This window comes from Phyllostomus discolor, chromosome X (assembly GCF_004126475.2).
Source record: "Phyllostomus discolor isolate MPI-MPIP mPhyDis1 chromosome X, mPhyDis1.pri.v3, whole genome shotgun sequence".
Taxonomy (NCBI): domain Eukaryota; kingdom Metazoa; phylum Chordata; class Mammalia; order Chiroptera; family Phyllostomidae; genus Phyllostomus; species Phyllostomus discolor.
The window spans coordinates 47067703-47091055 of record NC_050198.1 but is presented as its reverse complement, the minus strand read 5'-3'; the positions used below and the strand labels follow the sequence as shown (position 1 = coordinate 47091055).

At 36.6% G+C, this 23353-nt stretch overlaps 1 long non-coding RNA gene across 1 annotated transcript in view; it reads right to left on the bottom strand.

Moving 5' to 3' along the window:
- Positions 1–23067, bottom strand: part of LOC118498550 — a 28637-nt gene extending 5570 nt beyond the window's left edge. The window contains exons 1-2 of the long non-coding RNA XR_004901040.1: positions 23056–23067; positions 8007–8013 (exon numbers count right to left, since the gene is read on the bottom strand). This is a non-coding gene — a long non-coding RNA (uncharacterized LOC118498550). The remainder of the gene's footprint in view (positions 1–8006; positions 8014–23055) is intronic.
- Between the last annotated feature and the right edge of the window lie 286 nt (positions 23068–23353).

Sequence of the window (23353 nt, the reverse complement as noted above, 5' to 3'; positions counted from 1 at the left end):
TATGCTAAGGGAAATAAGCCAAGCAGAGAAAGACAAATACCATATGATCTCACCTTTATTAGGAACTTAAACGACAAACCAAAGAAACAAGAAAAATATAACCAAAGACACTGAAATAGAGAACAGACTGACAGTGTTCAGAGGGTAGAGGAGAGGGAATTTCAGGGAAATTTCAGGGGAAAGGGGAAGGATTTACAGGAACAAGTATAAAGGACAGATGGATAAAAAAACTATGGGTGGGTGGAAATGGGAGGGAGGAGGGGATGCCTGGGTGGGTGGGCTGGGATGGGAGTAAAAGATAGAAAATTGTACTGCAACAACAACTAAAATAAAAATTTAAAAAAAATAAAAAAGAGGTATAGTCAGACGGACGTAGAAAACACTTGGTACAAATTAACTTTGACTTTTTTTATTGCAGATCTGCTCAGACCCTTCAATATTATAACAATGTCAAGCATTTTTAATAGGGATCTACTGAATACAGCATTTTCCAAAATTATGTAGGCTTGGAAATTCTGTTTAGGTACACACATTGATATTTCCCACAATTAATGATTCTTGAAAAATGCTATGGGAAATGCTACTTTAGAATCAAATTAAATTACTTTCTATGACATTGTATTTTTAAAGATACAATCTATTGATGATCAACATAAAGAAATGCAGAGCTCAAAGTATGAGTAAAACAAGTTTACCTACAGAACATCAGAGACAACTATGTGATATAATTGTTCTTGAAGTTTTATGAAATCAGTGAGAAACTGATAAAACCCATTGGCAATATATATTAGTTAGGATAGACCAGAATGGTAAAGCCTATGCTGTGGGTATAAACCTAAATTCTCAGTGGCCTTACTCAGCAAAGGCTTGTAACTCTTGTCACAGTAACAAGCCATGACTGAAGATCTATAGCCCTTGCAACTTGGAATGATGCCATATACAAAACCATAACTTCCAGCCATATAGATTGAGAAAGAATGAATGTGAATAATGCACACAGACTGTGCCTTAGTCCACATTCTATTGGTCACATTATAATGGCCAAGATACAAGATATAATCTCAATTCATTGCAGAGTCACTCCTTCCATTTTAGTGGGAACTAGGAGGCAAAATATACAAGTACACATGTAAGAAAGTGGTAGATTTGGTAGTGGGAAATCAAAGTACTTCTTGTTTAGTTGTTTTTATTCCCATATTTATTTCACACTCCCAACTTAGCCTGGTGTCAGCATAGCATTTGTCCATTTGGACTGTCAAAGAATAGCCCCAAAAAGCACTTAAATATCATATATAAACACTGAGCACAACAAACTAGTTTCTTGATTTCTTCTCATACTGTTTTAGCAACTTGGTTATTTAGAAAAAGTAGTATAAAACTATCTCAAAGGCAAGGTTTGGATTTATATGCCATCTCTTTTCTATTATAAAATCAGCTTTAATAGGTATATCAAGACATCAATTTCAAGATCTACTCAATTTTTCAATAAAATAAATAATTTCACAAATGATTTACTCTTTTTTTCTATAAAATAAAATATTTAACACAATAGACTGATGGTGCCTAAGCAATGACTACTGTTAACTAATTTAGGAATTCAATGTATGTGATTTGCAGTTAATGAAAGATACAATTTTAAAGCAAGTAATTCCTAGGTATAAATTAAGTACCTTCCCAAACTTCAGTTGGAAACTATTTAATAACAGCTTTCCTTTGAGACTTGACTGTAAAATTCACTCAGGCTATTGTGCTGTGGATATACTCTGGGCTATATCACTACAGTGTGATTTGAATAGCAGTTATATAACCAAGTTTGCATGCTAAGTTATGTAGAACCACAAAAGTTTCAGGAAGGGGCACAGAGTTGGGTAGAGAAAGGGTAGGAATCTTATTACACTCCTCCTTCTACCAACAAACACATGAGTTCCTCTTTTATTTTTTAATATATTAGAATCCTGAGTAAGACTTCAGTAGAAAATTAGGCACTAATGCTTAAAAAAGGAAATAAGAAGCTCAGTTCTGACTTTTCACTACCTGCCTATACCTTATAAGAGTTATGGCACTCACAAAGATGTAAAGTACAGCCCGGGCAGTAACTATGTATGGTGAGAAATATATCAGCATGATCACTTTATACATTATATAACTGTCTAATCACAGGGTTGATAGGGTTGTACATCTGAAACTAATATACTATTGTATGTCAATTATAATTAGAAAATAAGAAATTTAAGTAAAAACATGCACTCATAGCAAATGAAGGCTGAAAGATGTCACAGCAGGAAATCCAAAGCAACTTTATCAATGGTTCTAATGTTCCAAGTCCAAGTAAAAAATAGAAGTTTATAAAGAAATAGAAATAAATAAAAGAGAGAGAGAAAGAGTGGTGGCACTGTTTTGGTCTTTGAGCACTTACCTTTCTCTTTCTCTCCTATACCTTCTCTTATACTCTGTGGGGTATTCTAATTTTGAATCTTTAAATCTTTTGGCATGTTTCCTTCATGGCTATTTCTGAAGAAATATAAATTAAGGTAGGAAATATACTACCTTTCCCTATAAGAAGGCCCTCCAATCATGTGACTGTATTTTTATAATCAATGTTTCCCTAACAACTTTAATAACCCCATAAATGGAGAGAAGTAGAACTAATATTTACAAAGTGTCTAGCCTGTGATTTTACATAGTATTTATTTTTACCCTCTCTTTTACACTTTCTTATTTACATGCACCACCTTACTCCCTGTAATAATAGGTGTACTAAAGGAGCTTTGCTTTTTAAAACATTTTTTTTTAGATTTTATTTATTTATTTTTAGAGAGGGAAGGGAGGGAGAAGGCGAGAGAGAGAGAGAGAAAAACATCAATGTGCAGTTGCTGGGGGTCATGGCCTGCAACCCAGGCATGTGTCCTGACTGGGAATCAAGCCTGCAGCACTTTGGTTCGTAGCCTGTGCTCAATCCACTGAGCTACGCCAGCCAGGGCTAGGAGCTCTGCTTTTTTCTTTGCTTCTTAGAATGTGGAAAATAATTGTGTCACTAACCAAATTATTTCACCAAAATTCTAAGGTGTTTCCCTCACATACCTTCTCTGTTGCTTGTGCAACAACAAGGCTGAACTCATGTCTCCCTAAACATAGCTAAGCCAATTACAAAAATATTCTGCAATTCAGAATGTCATAGACCACATAAAAATGTGGTTTATAATTATTTCTTGAGAATAGTCTCTTAGGAGGCATACAGCATTTCTTGTTACATAATAATTTTCCTCTCTAAAAGAACATTTAGTTTGAATACTTTTAAATATTATGATTTGTTTACAACTTTTTCTGACAACTGTATTCTTGTTCATGAAAATGTCAGTTTTACAGGAGAAAATGAAAGATAATAAAAGTTGTTTTTTAAATACAGCTTTTAGAGAACCTTATTTTTCATTTCTTAGAAAGAAACACAATTTTTATCAGGCAAAAGAAATGCTACAAATAATTTTTAGAGAAGTCATTTCAAGGATAAAACTTGAAAATACAATTATAAACACCTGAGGTTAAAGTTCCCTGCTAGAACCATGATAATCCAAAATGCAATTGAAATAATTGTTTTATAAAGACAGAAATCTGAAAGTATGGAAGGTTAAGATAGACCATAACCATAGAATGTGATATGTCCATATAAAAAGCGAAAGTCATGAAGTGAATTCCTACACTTTGAAGATGGAATTAGGTAGAAACTTAGCATTAGACAGCATGTACCAGGGACAGAATACCAGGCTGTCTGTGTTTCATAAGAATATGTAGATGATTGGGATCATCTAGAGGCAGCATATGTGGATAAATTCCCAGGTACCCACTTCCTTCTATACATATATTGGCCATGTAAATTGCCTCAGTTCATGCAATCAATTATCCCTTCTGATTGACATATGCCTGGCTGCCATGTGCAAATAGTCTTTTCACCCTGTACATAAGGAGGATGATAGTGGGTAAATTAAAAACTAGCTTCTCATATAGGCAATGATATAATATTAGAAACATAATGACCCTAGGTCAGCCATATAGGCAAAGAGTAACAAATGGACCAATTGTAGGAGTATAATGAGGAAACCGTGTGAATGATCTCAGAGGTCAATGTCTATGTGCACGCCATTCACATTGCTCAATGCCTTCATAAGTGAGTACATTTCTTTTCTAACTAATTGTATGTATATTATCTTGGCACACACATTCCCAAATAGTATACTAATTCTTTCTAAGATGTCAGTAATTACCTAGAGCAAGATGTAAACTGTTGATGAGAAAATGAACTGCTTTAATAATATATGCTCTATCTTGGCAATTCCCTTTGCTTGTCAACAGCTATACTATACCTCAATGGTAAACTGAGAACTCTAGACTGAAGTACTGATAAAAAAAAATCAATACATGTTGTTCTCAGCATTGAGTACAAAGCAATACATAATATTTGATGAAGATCTTACTCTCCATTTCACTACCAGTTGCCTCTGTATTTTCAGGAGTCTTGATTTCATGCAAAGAAAACTTTATAAAGTCTTTAAATTCACTGCTGAGCACTCAGAGACAATACAATGGTGACAATATCCTTGGGAATTATGAACCTCAGAAAAAGATTAGATTCAAATGGCTTACAAATCAACAAGCTATTGTTAAAGGTCATTATTCTTCCATGAGACAAATATATCAAAGGACAGTTCTTAAGATGAGTCTTCAACTGTGATGGTATATAAATACCATCCACTATACAGAGAATTTGCTAAGCCTCCTCCTACTTACAGGTTCTCTCTCTAGAAAAGAGTTCTCACTTTGGGAGAGTTGCTCATTTGATTTGGAGCTCGGTTATAGTAAATGGAGGCTGTATTGATTTTTATCTATTCATGGCCACAATGGCAGCATTTTATTTCTCAATATGTCATACAAATACATCATCTTCAAGGTGCAGAGGTTCCTTAAAATATATGTTATCTCATAGAAAGATTTACATACAATAAAAAATAACACATTCTGCCCCTGGCTGGTGTAGCTCAGTGGATTGAGCACAGGCTGCGAACCAAAGTGTCCCAGGTTCGATTCCCAGTCAGGGCACATGCCTGGGTTCCAGGCCATCCCCCCCCCAGCAACTGCACATTGATGTTTCTCTCTCTCTCTCTTTCTCCCTCCCTTCCCTCTCTAAAAATAAATAAATAAAATAAAAAAATTAAAAATAACACATTCTGAGTGTGGGTTGAGGAAAATGAGCATAATGCAGAAAGGGCCATTTAGTTCAGTCAGTTATTTGGCCACAACTTGAAATCACTGGCCCAGGCAAATAACTTACAATAGCATCTTGGTCAGAACAGGAACCAAGTGGGTTTAACTCATCTTCACCCACTGACAAACCCTAATAAGAAGCTGTCATTGTGTCATTTTTAAAGTAACACAAAAAAGCTTGTACTAAAGGAGGAATTTTAATTTTTAAAGTCTACTAAAATCCTTCTTATATCCTGAGTGGAAAAAAAGTATGGAACACGCCATGTCAGTGAGGAAGAGAAGGAGCCTTAGACTCATTAAGGCTCACTCTTAGGAAAAACATAGTCTGTGGGACCATAATCAGAGGGAAGGAATTGGGGACTGGCATAGGTGAGAGTCTAATATACAGTTTGGGAAAAAAAAATACATGATCCATAGATACAGGAAATAAACTGAAGGTTGCCAGAAGGGAAGTATAGAACAGTGAAAAAGATGAAGGGGAATAGAGGTATCAATTTCTTGTTATAAAATAAATAAGTCACAGAGATACAGTATAAACATGGAGCATATAGTCTAGAATATAAAAACAGCATGGTGACAGATGGTTGCTATACTTGTAGTGGTGATTGCATCATAAGTTATATAAATGTTGAATCACTATGTGGTACACCTAAAACTAATATGGTACGTTACCTATAATTTAATAAAATATTATCCCTATTTAATAAAAAAGCATGATGAAGAAAGAAACAAATCCATAACCACAGTTGGATATTGACTCCAGTGTGACTTATCAAACATGAAGACAAAAATGTAAAAAAAAATGTAATTATATAGAAGACTTGAACAGCCAATATGACATAATTGAGATTTATTGAACAGTAAATCCCCAAAATCCAATATGCATTCTAAGACATAAAATAAGGTCTATGATATTTTAGAGGATTGAGATAATCTCATATATATTCTCTGATACAATGAAATTAAATTATAAATCATTATTAACATTTTTAGAAATATGCAAACATTTGGAAAGTAAATAACATACTTCTGAATAACCATAGAACAGAGAAAAATCACAAGGGAAATTACAAAACATATAGACCAAAACAATAATAAGGTTGCAGCATATTAGAGTTTGTAGGATGCAGCCAAAGCAATAATTAAAGGAAAATTTAAATATGCAAAGGAATAAATATTATACAAAGGAATAAAATTTCAATTTCAGTGATCTAAGTTTCCACCATGGATAGCACAAATGAAGATAAAATTAATCCCAAAGTAAGTAGAAGGAAAGAAATTACAAAGTTAAGGAAAAATATTAAGCAAAAATGTGTAAAAAAATAAAAATAGATTTTAAAATAGAAGAAAGCAAAAAAAATAAAATTTTTTGAAAAGATCCACTTAAAAATAATAAACACCTAGCAAGGTTAATCCAGGACAAAAAAAGGGAGAACAAAAACCACAATTAGGAATGAAAGTGTAGAAAGTATTATAGATTACACAGATATTAAAATGAAAATAAAGAAATACTATAAACAACTTCATGGCACTAGATTCCAACAACTTAAATTAAAATGACAACATTCCTTTGTGAATACAACTTACCAAAACATAGTAAAGACTAAATAAAAATCTATATAGCAAGACAAGAAGATAGCAGCTTAGTAGGTGGAAGCTGAGCTCACTTGCTTGTGCCCCCAGCATGAACTTTAAGCTGACTTTCTCACAGGTGACCTGAACAATCAACAGAATCTCAGCTGATATGAATTTTTGAATCCAAGGAGCACAGAAGATGTTTTGCATCATCTGGTAAGATATTTTATAAATTAAAGAGGAAATATCCTGCACAAGGAGCCTGCAGCACAGGAGAGACCAGACAGTAAATGAAACTTAGAGGCTCCCTCCCCTCACAGAGAGGGGGTATTATGTCTCACATAGGGAACCACCTACCCTAATCAAGAGAGACTTGGGAGGATATACAGAGTCTGGGAGACTTGGTTGCACACATACACAGTGAGCAGCATGGCCATGGCTGCTGCACCAACTGGGAGAGTTCCAGAGAGAAATTCTCTCTTCTAAAACTGTAGGAGGCACTGGTAGGCAATGGCTACTCCTGACTGAGACAGATTTTTTGCTTTGGGAGGCAGTGGAGTGCTCAGAGAACTAGTTAGTGACTGCGCTGCAGTGTGGGTGTCAGAGACTTAAAAAGAGGAACTGAAGGGTGGTCAGGCAGGGACACCCACATGCATTTAGCTTCCCTGTGAACCAAGAAACCAGATTGAAAGTGCTGTTCATTCCCACTGAACCAGTTGGGGAGGAAGGTAAGAAAGCTTCATGGTAAAGGGATTGTAGGGCTCTCATGGGATGACTGGTGAATGGGGGGCTGTACAGAATTGAGAGTTTAGGTCTGAGTCTCTTATGAGAGCAGTGGGCTGGGAGCTAGGTAAGCAAGAGCTGAACACCTGAAATAATTTGCACCCAGGAGTGTCCTCTCACACCACAGTGTACAAACCTCTGGGGAGAGGAAAGTGTGTCCAACACCCACCCATAAGACTGCAAACCCTTCAGAACAGTAAGGCCAGTCTGAAGACCCCCCTGCCAGGTACATATCCACAGGGGAAAAGAAAAGAATCTCCAGAAGGGCCCTTTCTGAACTTTTAGAAGACACAATAAGATATGTGGGTACATTGAACTCAATATGGCTGAATCCAGTACAGCAGAGAAATTGGAAATTGGTATAACAGTGGGTATTCAGAGCCCTGCTCAACCTCAGCTCTTATACAGAGCTACCATCTACTGCAAACAGGAATTAACTGACCCTTTTACAAGGATTGCCCCTCTTGTGAAATGGACAGTTAATTCATCAGAAATTATACATTACTGAAAATAATCTGGGATGGGCCAAGACATGTGGTGCAAAGTTGGGAGAACACACCCACCATCTTCCTTGAAGACTGAACAACGCTTCCCAAAGGAGACCCAGGGACCAAACCCCCCAGGTTGCACTACAATCCCCCTATAGAGGCAGGTGGAGGTGATGCATGTAATGTTGTTGGAAGATAGATAAACCACTCCTGAGCCTTTGTGGATAAAAAGCCAGCAGGGCAGAAAAGCAAAGACTAGCCAAGCCTAAGGGATACAGCCACAAACTGTGGATCGCTTGTAGCTTTGAACAGGCTGCCCAAAGCTACACTGGGACACGACACCATCTAACATTGCCAGAGATGGATCCAGAAAGAGAAGACAATAGTTAAACATTCAGTTATGAAGAGATGAATTACACCTCATTGTTTGTCATTACTTGCATTATTTTTCTCCTGCATAGCTTTTTAACAATTTTTCTTCAAGTTTGTTTCTATTATTCATTATTGTTATTTTAGTTTTATTTCAAATTTCATATTTTACTCTTCCCATCTCTTACTCTAATTTACCTTTTTTGTTCCCTTTCTTGTATTCATTTTAAATTTTATTTTATCCCTTTTCATGCCTTGTTTCTATTCTTCACTCTTATTATTTCTCCTCCCTCCATTTAATCAAAGCATTTTTTCTTTCCATTGGTTATCTCATATTCTTTTTTTCCTTTCTTACACTATCTTTCTTCTTTCCACATTTATTAATCTTTGCTTGTTTGTCATCGATACTGTGGATGTTGCATTTCTTCAATTTTATACCCAGATGTTCACCATTATTATATTTCAAATAACTTATTTTGCTCTTCTGCTGTTTTACTGCACCTTGCCTCCTTCCTGCACTTTCTTTCTTTTATTTTTATTCAGGTATAGTTGTCTGTATTTTCCCACCACCAATGTTAACTACCACTCAAAACCCACTGCCTCCCATGCTTGCTCTTATCCCCTTTGGCTTTGTCCATATGTCCCTTACACATGATCCTTGATGACCCTTCCTCCTTTCCCCCTGTTACCCCCTCCACCCTCCTCTCTGGTTATCTTCAATCTATTCTTTATTTCAGCGTCCCTGATTATATTTTGCTTGCTTGTTTCTTTTGTTGATTAGGATCCACTTATAGGTGAGATCATATGGTATTTGGCTTTCACCACCTGGCTAACATCACTTAGCATAATGATCTCCAAATCCATCCATGCTGTCCTGAAGGATAAGAACTCCTATTTCTTTCTCTGTTTTTTTTTTGTTTGTTTCCATTTCATCTCCACCATACCCCCAACCCCAGCCATCTCCACTTCCCACCTTTGATCCTACCTCTTTTGGTTTTGTCCATGTGTCCTTTATAGATGTTCCTGAAAACCCTTCCCCCTTTCCCCTCATTATCCTCTCCAAACTCCCCTCTGGTTACTGTCAGTTTGTTCTCAATTTCAATGTCTCTGGTTATATTTTGCTTGCTTGTTTGTTTTCTTGATTAGTTTCCACTTATAGGTGAGATCATGTGGTATTTGTCTTTCATGACCTGGGTTATTTCACTTAGCATAATCCTCCCCAGTTCCATCCATGCTGTCGCAAAGGGTGGAACTCGTACTTTATTTCTGCTGCACATTATTCCATTGTGTAAATGTACCATAGTTTTCTGATTCATTAATTTACTGAAGGGCACTTAGGTTGCTTCCAACACTTAGGTACTGTACTTGCACTGCCATGAACATTGGGGAACATAGGTTCTTTTGAATTGGTATTTCAGGATTCTTAGAGTATAAACCCAGCAGTAGAATTCCTGGGTCAAAATGCAGTTCACTTTTTAGTTTTCTGAGAAAATCCCACACTTTTCCCACAGTGGTGTCAGCAGTCTGCATTCCCACCAACAGTGAACTAGGGTTCCCTTTTCTTCACAACCTTTCCAGAACTTGATGTTTGTTGATTCAGTTGTGATGGTCATTCTTAGCAGTGTGAAGTGGTAACTAATTATGGTTTTAATTTGCATCTATCTGATAGTTACTGATACTGAGTATCATTTTATATGTGTCTGGGCCTTCTGTATGTCCTCCTTGGAAAACTGACTGTTCAGTTCCTTTGCCTATTTTTTAATTGCATTGTTTGTCTTCCTGGGGTGGAGTAGTTTGATTTGTTATAGATTTTGGAAAACAAATCCTTGTCCAAGGTATCATTGTCAAATATGTTTTCCCATACGGTTGGTTACCTTTTCATTTTGTGGATGTTTCATTTAGCCATGCAGATTTTCATTTTGATGAAGTCCCATTTGTTTATTATTCCCTTTATGTCCTTTGCTCCAGGGGACCTATCTGTGAAAATATTGCTGCATGGAATATGTGAGATTTTCCTGCTTATGTTCTCCTCTAGGAATTTCATGGTGTTACCAATTATATTTAATTATTATATTCATCTTGAGTTCATTTCAGTGTATGGTGTAAGTTGGTAATCAAGTTTTATTTTTTGGCATGTAGCTGTCCAGCTCTCCCAACACCATTTGTTGAAGAGGCTATTTTCACTCCATTTTATGCTTCTGCCCCTCTGTCAAATATTAATTGACCTTAGAGATTTGGGTTTATTTCTGGGCCCTCTGTTTGTTCCACTGGTGTATGTGTCTGTTCTTATGCGAGTACCAGGCTGTTTTGATTTCTGTGGCTTTATGTTATGTTTGATATCAGGTATTGTGTTCCATCCTACTTTGTTCTTCTTTCTCAAAATAGTTACAGCTATTCAGAGTTGTTTATGGTTCTATAAAATTTTTTAGAATGTTTCCTCTGTGCCTAAAAAATATGTCACTGATATTTTAATGGGGATTGCAATGAAACTACAAATGCTTTGGGTAGTATGGGCATTTCCCCAATGTCTCCCAAGTCTCTATGGTCATTCTAGTTTCAGGCCCTTGTGATCTGAGAAAATACTTTATATGATTTCAACTTTCTTGAATTTGTTAAAAATTGTTTTATACACTATCATGTGGTCTATCTTTGAAAATGTTCCATGTGTATTTGAAAAGAGTGCATTTTTCTTCTTTGACATGAAATGTTTATATATATAAATCAGGTAAGTCCATTTGATCTACAGCATTGTTCAAGGCTGCAATATCCTTCATGATATTTTGTTTGGATGATCTATAGATTTTTGACAATGGGGTGTTAAAATCCCAGAATATTAGTGTGTTGTTGTCTATATCTTTCTTGAAGTTTTCCAAGATTTTCTCTATATATTTGGGTGCTCCTGTATGGTGTGAATATATGTTTATAATGTTTATGTCTTCTTGTTAAATTCTTTCCTTGAGTGTTATGAAGTGTTGTTATTCAGTGTCTCTTTTTTGTCCTTTCTTTTGAAGTCTCTTTTGTCTGATAAAGGTATGGCTACCCCATATTTTTCCCCTGACCTTTTGTTTAGAACATTTTTTTTTCCAACCCTTTGCTTTCAATCTACATAGCTCTTTTTTTTTTTTTTTTGAGGTGTGTCACTTGCAGGCACCATATATGCAGGTCAGGTTCTTATCCATTCAGCTACCTGTATCTTTTGATTGGAGTATTTAATCTATTAACATTTAAGGTTATTATTTATAGGTATTTATTCATTTTCCCCCTTTGTACCTATGTTCCTCTCTCTCTCTCTCCTTTTTAAAGCAGTCCCTTTAACATATCTTGCAATGCTGGCTTGGCGCAGGTGTATTCTTTCAGTCTACTTTTGTCTGAGAATCTCCTTATTTCATCTTGCATTTTAATTAAGAACCTTGCTGTGTACAATAGTATTTTTCAGGCCTTACTTTTCATTACTTGGGATATTTCTTGCAATTGCCTTCCTGCTTCTAGTGTTTCTTTTGATAAATCAGGTGATAGCCTTATCAGAGTTCCCTTGTATGTTACTTCTTGCTTCTTCATTCCTGCTTTTAAGATTCTCTCTTTGTCTTTAAAACTTGACATTTTAATTATGATGTATCTTGGAGTAGGTCTGTTTGGGTCCATCTTCACTGAGACTCTCTGTGCTTCCTAAAATAGCACGGGTTTTTCCCTCTCCAATTTTGTGGAGTTTTCTGTCATTATTTTTTCATACAGGGTTTCTATCCCTTGATCCTTTCCTTCTCCTTCTGATATTCCTATGATTTAAATGTTGTTGTGTTACATGTTGTTTTGCAGTTCTCTTTTGCTATATTCATAATTTTTAGTGTGTTTTCCATGTAACTGCTCTACCTGGGTGCTTCTATCTACCTTGTCTTCCAGCTTAATAATTCCTTCCTCTGCTTTGTCCAGCCTGACTATAATTCCTTCTAGTGTATTCTTTATTTCCAGTTTTGTATTCTTCATATCTACCTGGTTCTTGTTTATAGTTTTTTTTTTCACAGTGTTATAGTTACTAATGTGTTCCTTGTAGTTGTCTGTGACTTCCTTGAGTATGCTTTTCACTATTGTTTTTAATTGTATATCTGTTAGTTTGCTTGCTTCCATTTCACTGAACTTTCATTGAGAGTCTTCCATTCCTTTTGATTGCGGGTTCTTTTTTTTTTGTCTCCCCATTTGAGGTGACTCTTTTTATTTGTTTCTTTGACACCTAATACTCTGCTTTTCCAGCTTTCTTTGTAAGGTGACCTACTGTGGTAGGAGTTCTATGGGACTCAGTGGTACAGTCTCTTTGATAACTTTGTCTGGATGCTCTAGTGTTGCCCTTTCTTCTATTTGTGTGGGCTCTATTGTTGTATTTGAGCTTTATCAGTTGTATTTGGTGTCTCTTATGTTGGTGGGGTCTCTCCTCCAGCAGGTGTACTGGTATTCACAATCCCACTTTGTCTTGTATGCAATCAGGAGCAAGGTAAACGAGAAATGCAGTAAGATAATGGGAGAGTATTTATTGGGATTTGAAGTTTTCAATAAGAGAGAACACTGCATGTTGCTTTGGAGAAGTACTGAAATAACTGTGACAAGTCACCCAAGTAGCCACTTTTTATAAAAAGTGAAAAAGAGCTGAGACTCTTATTAGAAGGAAAAAAGAATGTGAGCTGACTTTAATAACAGAGTACTTATGTGAGGTTAGATTGTGAGGTGTAGTGAGAGTAAGGGATAGAAAATTGGTGTAGTGTGTGGGAGAATAAAGTTAACCACAACAGTAATGAGACTTGGGGAGGTGGCGAAATGCAGTAAGATCGGAAGGGTTCTGTGTGGTATTTGGAATAATAATAATGGTTTATGATTGTATATGATAACAAATATACAGTCATCCATTTTTTAATGTTCTCTGCAACTTTTGTTTCCCAAACTTTATATCAGCTGAGATTCTGTTGGCTGTTCACTCTGTTCTTTGGAAGATAGTTACATGCCCCAGTTGAGTGCTTGAGCAATTGGGTCCAGATATCACCTACCTGACCACCTTCTTCCAACTCCCTTTCTTGTCGCAAACCATCCTGCCTGTTTCCAGAAGCTGTTACACCCTATGGCTAAGGCTAAGTAAAAGACCATAAGACCATAAACCACTAAGGAGACAAAACTTATCTTCTCACCAGGGACACTACCTCTGGCCCTTTAACTTCACCCTACTTGGTTCTGGACTGATGACCAGTTAGCCAATGGCAGGTAAGATTCCTCAAGGGAGGGATGACCTAAAATAGGCATGGTCATAAAGGAGCCAATAGGGAAGGACTTAGGGGACTATAGAAAGGGGTGATGGGCCCTCCCCCTCAGCTTTCACATACCCTGAGTCCTCATTGTACCTATAAGAACTCTCCTAATCTCTTGGCTGCCTTATCCCCCCCCCACCTGACTTAATCCTGAAACAATGCCATAGGGTAATGCAGCCCTGGGCAGGAATGGGTGGTTCCCCAGTGCAATCAGGCCTAAGAAAGAATGCATAAAATCTTGAAATCATCACATGGCTGAATGAATAATTATATGCCAAGAAATTGGACAACATGAGTAAAATGAATACATTTCTATAAACATACAATCTTCCAAAATTGAATCAAGCAGCATAAATTTTGAATAGACAAGAACTAGCAAAATTGAAGCAGTAGTCAAAAATCTCCTAGCTCAAAACATCTCTGGACTAGATGACTTCACAGGTTAATTCTACCAAACATTCAAAGAACTAACATCTATCCTTCTCAAACTATACCAAAAAATTCAAGAAAAAAGAAGATTCCCTAACTCTCTTTATGAGGCCATTATTATTTTAATCCTCAAACCTGGTAAAGACACAACAAAGAAAGAAAATTACAGATAAATTTCTCTTATAAACTTAGATGCTAAATTCCTCAACAAAATACAGTCAATATGGATCCAGCAATACATTAAATAGATCATATACCATGGTAAGGTGGGATTCATCCCTGGGATGCAGGATGGTACAATGATTGCAAACTAATAAATGTAATACACGACATAATCAAAATGAAAAAGAGAAATAACAGAGAATTTGATAAAATCCAATATCCACTTATGATTAAAAAACTCAGCAGAATTGGAATAGAGGGAACATACCTCAACATAATAAAGGCAACACACGAGAAACCTACATCCAACATCATACTCAATGGGCAAAAACTAAAAACCTTTCCCATAAGATCAGGCACAAGATGAAGGTTTTCACTTTCACCACATTTATTCAACCTAGTACAGGAAGTTCTAGCACAGTGGTAAGTCAAGAAAAATAAATTAAGTGCATCCCAACTGGTAAAAAAAGAAGTAAAACAGTCATTATTTGCAGATGGCATTATAGCGTACATAAAAACCTTATAGTCTCCACCACAAAACTATTTGACCTAATAAGTGAATTTGGCAAAATAATGAGATAAAATGTCAATATTCAGATACCAATGGCCTTTCTGTACAGCAAAAATAAAATATCAAAAAAAAAACTAAAATTGATTTGGAAGAAAGTAAAAATTCGGTTATAAACAAAAAAAAGAGAAACTAAAAAAAATCGCATTTAGTTTAGTGCCAAGAAAATATAGTTCCTAAGAATAAATTTAACCAAAAAGGTAAAAAAAAAACCCCTGTGCTCAGCAAACTATAGAACACTGAAGATAGAAATTGAGGAAAATACAAATAAGTGGAAGCATATAGCATGTTCATGAATTGGAAGAATTAATGTCATGAAAATGGCTATACCACCCAAAGCAATCTATAGATTCAATACAATTCCTAATAAAACACCAAGACCATAGTTCATAGATATAGAACAAATATTCCTAATATCAATATGGAATAAAAAATACCACAAATAACCTTAGCAACCTTGAGAAAGAAAAACGAAGTTGGAGGGATCATAATACTTACTCTAAAACTATACTATGAGCCCACTGTAATCATAACAGTTCTTATTGTACTGGCATAAGAACAGACACATAGATCAGTGGAATAGAATAGAGAGCCCAGAAATAAACCCATGTCTCTATGGTCAGTATTTGACAAAGTGAGAATGAGCACACAAAGGCATAAAACTAGTCTCTTCAGTAAATGGTGTTAGGAAGACTGGACTGATACATGCATAAAAATGAAACTTGAACACCAACTAACACCAAATACCAGAATAAACTCAAAATTAATAAAAGACAAATATAAATCAAGATAAAAGTTGTAGGGGAAACTTTAGGAAGTAAAATTTCAGATATCCCACATTGTAATACCTTTGCTGATACATCTTAGGGCAAGGGAAATAAAGGGGGAAAAACAAAAGGGACTACATCAGATTAATCTGCAGATTAAAACTTCTGCATGGCTAAAGAAACCATCATCAAAATGAAAAGAGAACTAAATGTATGGGAAAATATATTTGTCAATAATGCATTAGACAAGGATTTAATTTCCAAAATATATGAAGAACTCATATATACAAACACTAGGAAAACAAACAATCCAATTTAAAAAGGACAAAGGACATGAATAGACACTTTCCCAAGGACATACAGTTGGCCCCTAGACATATGAAAAATGCACAACATCACCAACCACTAGAGAAATACAAATTAAAACCACAATGAGATATAGATATCACCTCACACCTTTCAGAATGGCTATCATTTACAAAACAGCAAAAAAAAAAAAGTGCTGGTAAGAAAGTGGAGAAAAGGGAACCTTATTGCACTGTTTGTGGGAATGCAGACTGGTGCAATCACTGTGTAAAACAGTATGGGATTTCCTGAAAAAAATAAAAATAGAATGGCCTTTTGACTCAGAGATTCCACTGCTCTGAATACACCAGAAGAATCTCAAAACACGAATTCAAAAGTACCTCCCTTTTAATTGGAACCTAATCAACAAAACAAGCAAGCAAGAAAAATTCAACCAGAAACACTGAATTAAACAATCTGACAGTAACCAGAGAGGAAAGGGTGGCGGGATAATAAGAAATAATAAGGGGGCATCAAGGAACATGTATGAAGGACTCATGGACAAAGCCAAAGGGAGTGGGTTTGAGGGCAGGAAGAAGGGATGGGAATGGCATGGGGTGTGGTGGGATAAAAATGGAGACAACTGTACTTGAAAAATAAAAAATGGTTAAAAAATTAACCTATTTTTCACCCCAATATTCATAGCAGTAGTATTTACAATAGCCAAGTGATAGAAACAGACTAAGTGCCCATCAGTAAATGAGTGGATCAAAAAACTATTGTATATTTACACAATGGAATATTATGCAGCAGAAAAAAAAGAAGGAATTCCTACCTTTGGTGACATCATGGATAGAACTGGAGAATATTATGCTAAATGAAATAAGCTAGTCAGTGAAAGACAAATACCATATGACCTCACTCACAAGAGGAATCTAATGAACAAACTACACTAATGAGTAAAATATAACCAGAGTGATGGAAACATGGAACAGAGTGAAAGCTGCCAGAGGGGAGGTGGAGGGAAAGGATTATTCTCAGAACATGTTATTGGTTCATATGACATATGTAATAACATGACCATGAACAATGGTGTGGGCATGGATTGTGGGTATGATGGATGGGCTGGGTGTAGGAATGCAAACAGGGATAAATTGGGACAACTGTAATAGAATATACAAGAAAAAAACAAAGTATCTGTTTAAAAAACAGTATGGTACATATGGCCAAGATGTAGTAACAGAGACTAAATCTACCTGGCCAGTTAAAAAATACAAATAAATAAAAAACAAAATACATAAAATAATGTCTAACAAGATGATGATTATCAATCACTGAAAGACAGTGATCTCTTAGAGACAGAAAAACAAGTGGTGTGAGTCCTATGATTGCCTCAACTTACTGACTTAAGAAATTCTCCAGGCCACAGTTAGGCAGAATGAACATGTACAGTACCTAAAGGGACCTCTGAGTTAAGGCACTACAACTGAGAGTGCAAATACACCACAATAAATACAAATACAAAGCTTTGTTACAGGGAACAAAGTAGCAGGGAAGACAGAGATACACAGAAAGAAAAAGCCAGATATCTGCAGACAATTCAGTAGAATAGTGGTCAGTGTATGGATGCAAGGGAACTACCAAGGACAGGGAAAATACCACCTTGAAAGGATTAATGGTAATAGTGCTCAGTGCTCAGGATCAGGTGTAGGTAAATTCCCATAACCAGCCTACAAAAAAGTTATAATGCACAGGACATTATGTAAAGTACTCAGAAAAGAATTGCTTCAGTAATGAGGGAAAATTAGCCATAGACTAAATGCTGCTCAAGTATTGCCTATAAAATATAAAATCAAAACCCCAGTGGAATAAACTATTTTCAAGAAACAAATAGTCCCAGAAAAAAAAAAAAAAAAAAGCATTCAGCACACAAGAAGGTATAAAGTTCACAATGTCTGACATCCATTTACTGATTACCAGGCGTGAAAAGAGTCAGGGAAGCATGAGTTATAACAAAGAACAATCAATTATTCAAAATCAACACAAAACTGACACTGATGTTAGAAATAGAAGGCAAAAGCCATCACCACAGTTGTAACTATATTGTGCATATTCTAAAATTTAAGTAGATACATGTAATATAAAAAGTTACAATGCTAAATATTACAGGAAAAATTGTACTGAGTTTGAGATAACCTTAAGGTTGATTTTTAAGAGATTTATCGAGGTGATATGGATAAAGTATGTAACACATGAAAATACTCAAGAGATGTATTATTGTTATTTTCACAGTGTTTGTATCCAAAAAATTGGGATGAATTTCATGACTGGTCTTGGTTTCAGTAGAGAAATAAGGTGCTACATGGTGAAACAGGAAAGAGCACAATACCATGAATTGAGTCAACATGGGATGGGTTGTTCCATTAAAACAATTTTTTATAGAAGAGGGTGTCAAAGATTTCCATTATTCAGGAGCAGATTCAGCTGTGAAGCACTGGAGAAATGACAGGATGACCGTAACTTTATTATTTTTTCAACTGAATTGTTTCTATTAACAAAAGTGATTAATTATTAACCAATAAATGATTGGTTTTTAGGAACTCACAGTCTCTGTATATGATGCAAAAGCTTTGTAACTGTTACAGGGTGCAGCCAAGAGGGGGGGTCCCAAATAGGCATTTGAAATGGGGTCCAGAACTTAAGGTGTCCAGGAGATTTTGGGATGTCTCCATCCCCCCCCCACCCAGGGTGTGGGTTGGGGGAAGGGACAAATGGAGCAGGGCCATTGAGAGCTGTTTAGCATAGCAAAAGCCTTGCAGCTAAGCTCTGGCGTGGTCGTTTAACATATCTATAGCCTTTGGCTGGTTGCATAGATATGTTAAGTAGCTGTGATCAGCTCTAAGACAGGGGAACAGAAGTAACTTCCCCACCCAGAAGTAACTTCCCCACCTGGATGTAACTGGGCGGGGGGGGGGGGGGGGGGGCAGGTCCCCTGCGTTACAGCGCCTGCGTGGGAGCTCAGAGAGGATTGGCTCCAGGACATGGGGCCACACCTGCCCAGACTCATGATGGCAGCCCAGTAAGGCTGGAAGGATACGAGTTCCGGCATGTGAAGCCGAGTGTGGGAGGAGAGAGAAGGAGAGAACCATGCTGCTTTAGGAGGAGAACCAGGCTGCTTTAGGAAGGAAAAAAGAACCATGCGGCCTTGATGGAGTGGAGACTCCTGCAGCCCTGAGAGGAGAACCATGTGGCTGCGGAGGTGCAGAGAAGATCACGGCCATTGGAGGAGGAGAGCCATGCACAGCCCTGAGGAGGAACCATGCGGGCTTGACGGAGTGGAGACTCCCGAATCCCAGAGAGAGGGAACCACACGGCCTGGCAGAGTGGGGACCCCCACCTTGGCTTTAGAAGGGGGAACCACCACCTGGTTTTAGCACAGATCCCGGTGACTCAGCGGAGGGTGCCAGGAACCCAGGGAGGTCTCCCAGTGGAGAGGGAGTACTAACTGAGAAGAACCAGAAGACTACCTAAGCCGTGGACTTCTATTTCCTTTCCTGAGATACGGTACTCTGGACTGGGCAAAGGGGGAAGGAAGGAAGGACTGTGTCTGTTTGTGGGTGTTTTAAGGGACTTTGGGATTTTGGTAAAGACATTAGGTCATTACTTTAAGTTCGTATAGCATTAAATAAACGTTTCCTTTCCTTTTCAAGAATCTCTGGCATTGAGAGACGTCTTTCCTCTGGCGGCGGACATAACGGACCCGGGGCCTTCTTTCAATAATAGTATATCATCCCAGGCCCCCCTTGTTGTGTTCTGTAACATAACCATCTGAAGTGATGTTACAGAAGATTAAGTGGTATCAGTAAATACCATATTTTTTGGACCATAGGATGCACCCCTCCCCCCAGTTTGGGAGGAATGATGGTTATGCTGCTGTTGAGTTCCGTTTACATTTGCATTGGTGAAATATTATGTTATTAAATATTTTACCACATTTTTTGCTTCAACATTTTTTTCCTATTTTCCTCCTCTATATCCTAGGTGCATTTTATGGTCCAAAAATATGGTAATATTTGTATTACTTTTAAAAATTAAAGCTTATAGGTGGAGATTTGAGGGGCCAAAATTTATTTCAGTGCCAGGAAAATCTGTTTAAAAATTAACACTGCTACAGAATTCAATGGGCAACATTTTGAGGAAGCACTTAATCAGTTGCTGAAGATATGGCATGGAGGAAGGTGTTTTATGGGATGAAACTTTTAAATTACATAGGCCATAAAATCTGTTACAAAACTGATGTCATCTAGGCATATAATGAGAAAGACACTTACTTGTCACATCCATAATAGAGTCTGTCATCTACATTACCAATTTTCTCTCTGACTGGTCACTTATTTAAACAATTCAATAAAATACTAAATTTTTGCAAGCTGGGATTAGAAATATCTTCACAAAGATAATAGGAATTTTTATTGATATCTGGGTGACATAACATTTTGTAAATTTAAAGTGTACCATGTGCTGACTTGATACATTTATATGTTGTAATATGATCACCATAGCATTAGTTACCTCCATCACATCACACAATTATAGTTTAATTTTGTGTTGAAACATTTAAGATCTAGCCACTTAGGCACTTTGAAGTACAAAATACAGTATTGTTGAATATAATCATGCTGCACATTTAATCTCCAGAATTTACTCATCTTCTAACTGCAAGTTCATATCCTTTGACCAACATTACCCCAAATTCCCCATTCCCTACCCTAGGCCCTGGTAACCACCATTCTACTTTGTTTCAAGGAGTTTGCCTTTTTAAATTCCACGTATAAATGAGATCATATAGTATTTTTCTTTATCTCTCTGACTATCTCACTTAGCATAATGACCACAAGGTCCATCCATGTTGTCAAAAGTGGCAAAATTTTCTTCTTTTTTCTGGCTTAATAGCATTTCATTTTATATATGCATATCACCTCTTTTTTTATTGTTGACACTATTACAAATGTATCTGTCCCCTCCACTACTACTTGCCTCTTCCCAGCCCATTTCCCCTTCCCTCTGGCTATCACCACACTATCATCTCTGTCTAAGGGTTATGCATGTATGTTCTTTGACTAATTCTATTCATCTTCTTTCATCCAGTCTCCCTTCTCCTCCTCCCCTTTGACAACTATCAGTCCATTCCATGTGTCCATGCCTCTGTTTCTATTTTGTTTGTCAGTTTATTTTGTTCATTAGATTCCACATACAAATTAGATCATATGGTATTTGTCTTTCTCTGTCTTATTACACCACATCTTTATTTGTCAATTCATGGACACAGGCTGTTTACATATCTTGGCTATTGTGAATAATGTTGCAATAAACATAGTAGTGTATATATCTTTTTGGTATCCTGTTTCCATTTTTTTTGACATATACAGAAGTGGCATTACTGGATCATATAGTAATTTTAATTTGAAATTTATGAGGAGTCTCCATATTGTTGCCAATAGTGGCCATACCAATTTACATTCCCGCCATCAGTGTATAAATGTTCTCTTTTCTCCACATCCTCACCAACATGTTATCTCTTGTTTTATTGATTATAGCCATTATAACAGGTATAAAGTAATGTCTCATCATGGTTTTGATTTACATTTCCTGATGATTATTATGTTGTGTATCTTTTCATGTTGGCCATTGTATGTCTTCCTTGGAGAAATGTTTATTCAATCCCTTTGCCCATTTTTAAATTAAAAAAATTCATTATTGAATTTGATGAGGCTTTTTTGCATTTTGGATACTAATGCCTTATCAGATATATGGTATGTATGGTATTTATTGCAAATATTTTCTCCCATTCTGTAGACTGCATTTTTGTTTTGTTAATATTCCTTTTGCCATGCAGAAGCTTTTTGGTTTTCTGCAGTCTGACTTGTTTTATTTTTTCTCTGTTTTGCTTGTTTTGGGTGTCATAGCCAAAAATCCATTGCTGAGACCAATGTCAAGTAGATTTTTTCCCTGTATTTTCTTGTAGAAGCTTCAAAATCTCAGGTCATATAGTTAAATCTTTAATCCACTTTGAGTTAATGTTTGTGAGTGATGTAATATGAATCCAATTTCATTTTTTCTGAATATAGTTATCCAGTTTTCTCAGCACCATTTATTAAAGAGACTATCCTTTCCTCATTGAGTGTTCTTGGCTCCCCTGTCAAATACTAGTTAACCATACATGTGGGGGTTGTTTCTAGGCTCTTTATTCTCTTCTATTGGTCTATGTGTTTCTATGACAGTACCATACTCGTGATTACTATAACATTGCAGTATAATTTTAAATCAGGACGTGTGATGTTCTAGCTTTGTTCTTTCTCATAATTGTTTTGGCCATACAAATTTTAGGATTGGTTTTCCTATGTCTGTGAAAAATGCCATTGACATTTGATAGGGATTGCATTGAATATACAGACAATTTAGGGGAGTATGGACATTTGAACAATATTAAGTCTTCTGAGTCATGAATGCGGGGTACTTTTCTCCATAGTCCATGTCTTCTTCAATTTCCCACATCATACAGAAATTTCACTTCCTTGGTTAAGTATATTCCTAAATATTTTATTATTTTTGATGCTATTATGAGTGAAATCATTTTTTTTATTTTTTTCTTATATGTTGTTAGTGTATAAAAATGCAACTGATTTCTGTATGTTGATTTTATACTTTTCAGCCTTACTGAATTTGATGATGATAATTTAGTTATAGTTATTCTTGTGCTTACCTTTGCTTCAATAATTATACTTAGCCCAAGTTCGTTTGTTCATTTCTTTAAGGCAAGCTAATTTAGGTAATTCTTAAGTGGAATGCCATTAGTATTATGTTGGGAACTGCCCTGACTGGTATCAGAAGCTGAAATCCCCGCCTAGGCTAAGGCTAAGGGAACGCCCTTGGAACCCTAAGCCAGCAAGGAGACAAAAGTTTATCTCCCTGGCAGGAATGCTGTTTCTGCTGCTTTATTCATAACTGAACCCCAAAACGCTTGGTCGGTTAGCCTAAGACAGGTAAGATTCCCCAAGGGGGGAATGACCTAAGACAGGCACGATCACTTTGGGAGGCCCCCCAAAAGAAGGACTTGGGGGGCTGCAGCAAAAGGGGGTGATGGACCCTCGCTCTTTCGGCTTTGACATAGCCTGAGTTCTCATTGTCTGGGAGAAAATCTCCTTATCTCTTGGTTGCCTTAGTTCCCATGCTCCACCCTAGCCTGAAACAATGACAGGGTGGTGCAGCTCTGTGCTGAAAAGGGCAGATTCCCCGGGTGATCAGGCCTAAGAAAGAATATGTAAAGTACTGTGAAACCTTCTTTGTTTAGAATGCTCTCATTTGAATGAGAGGGGACCAAGGAGG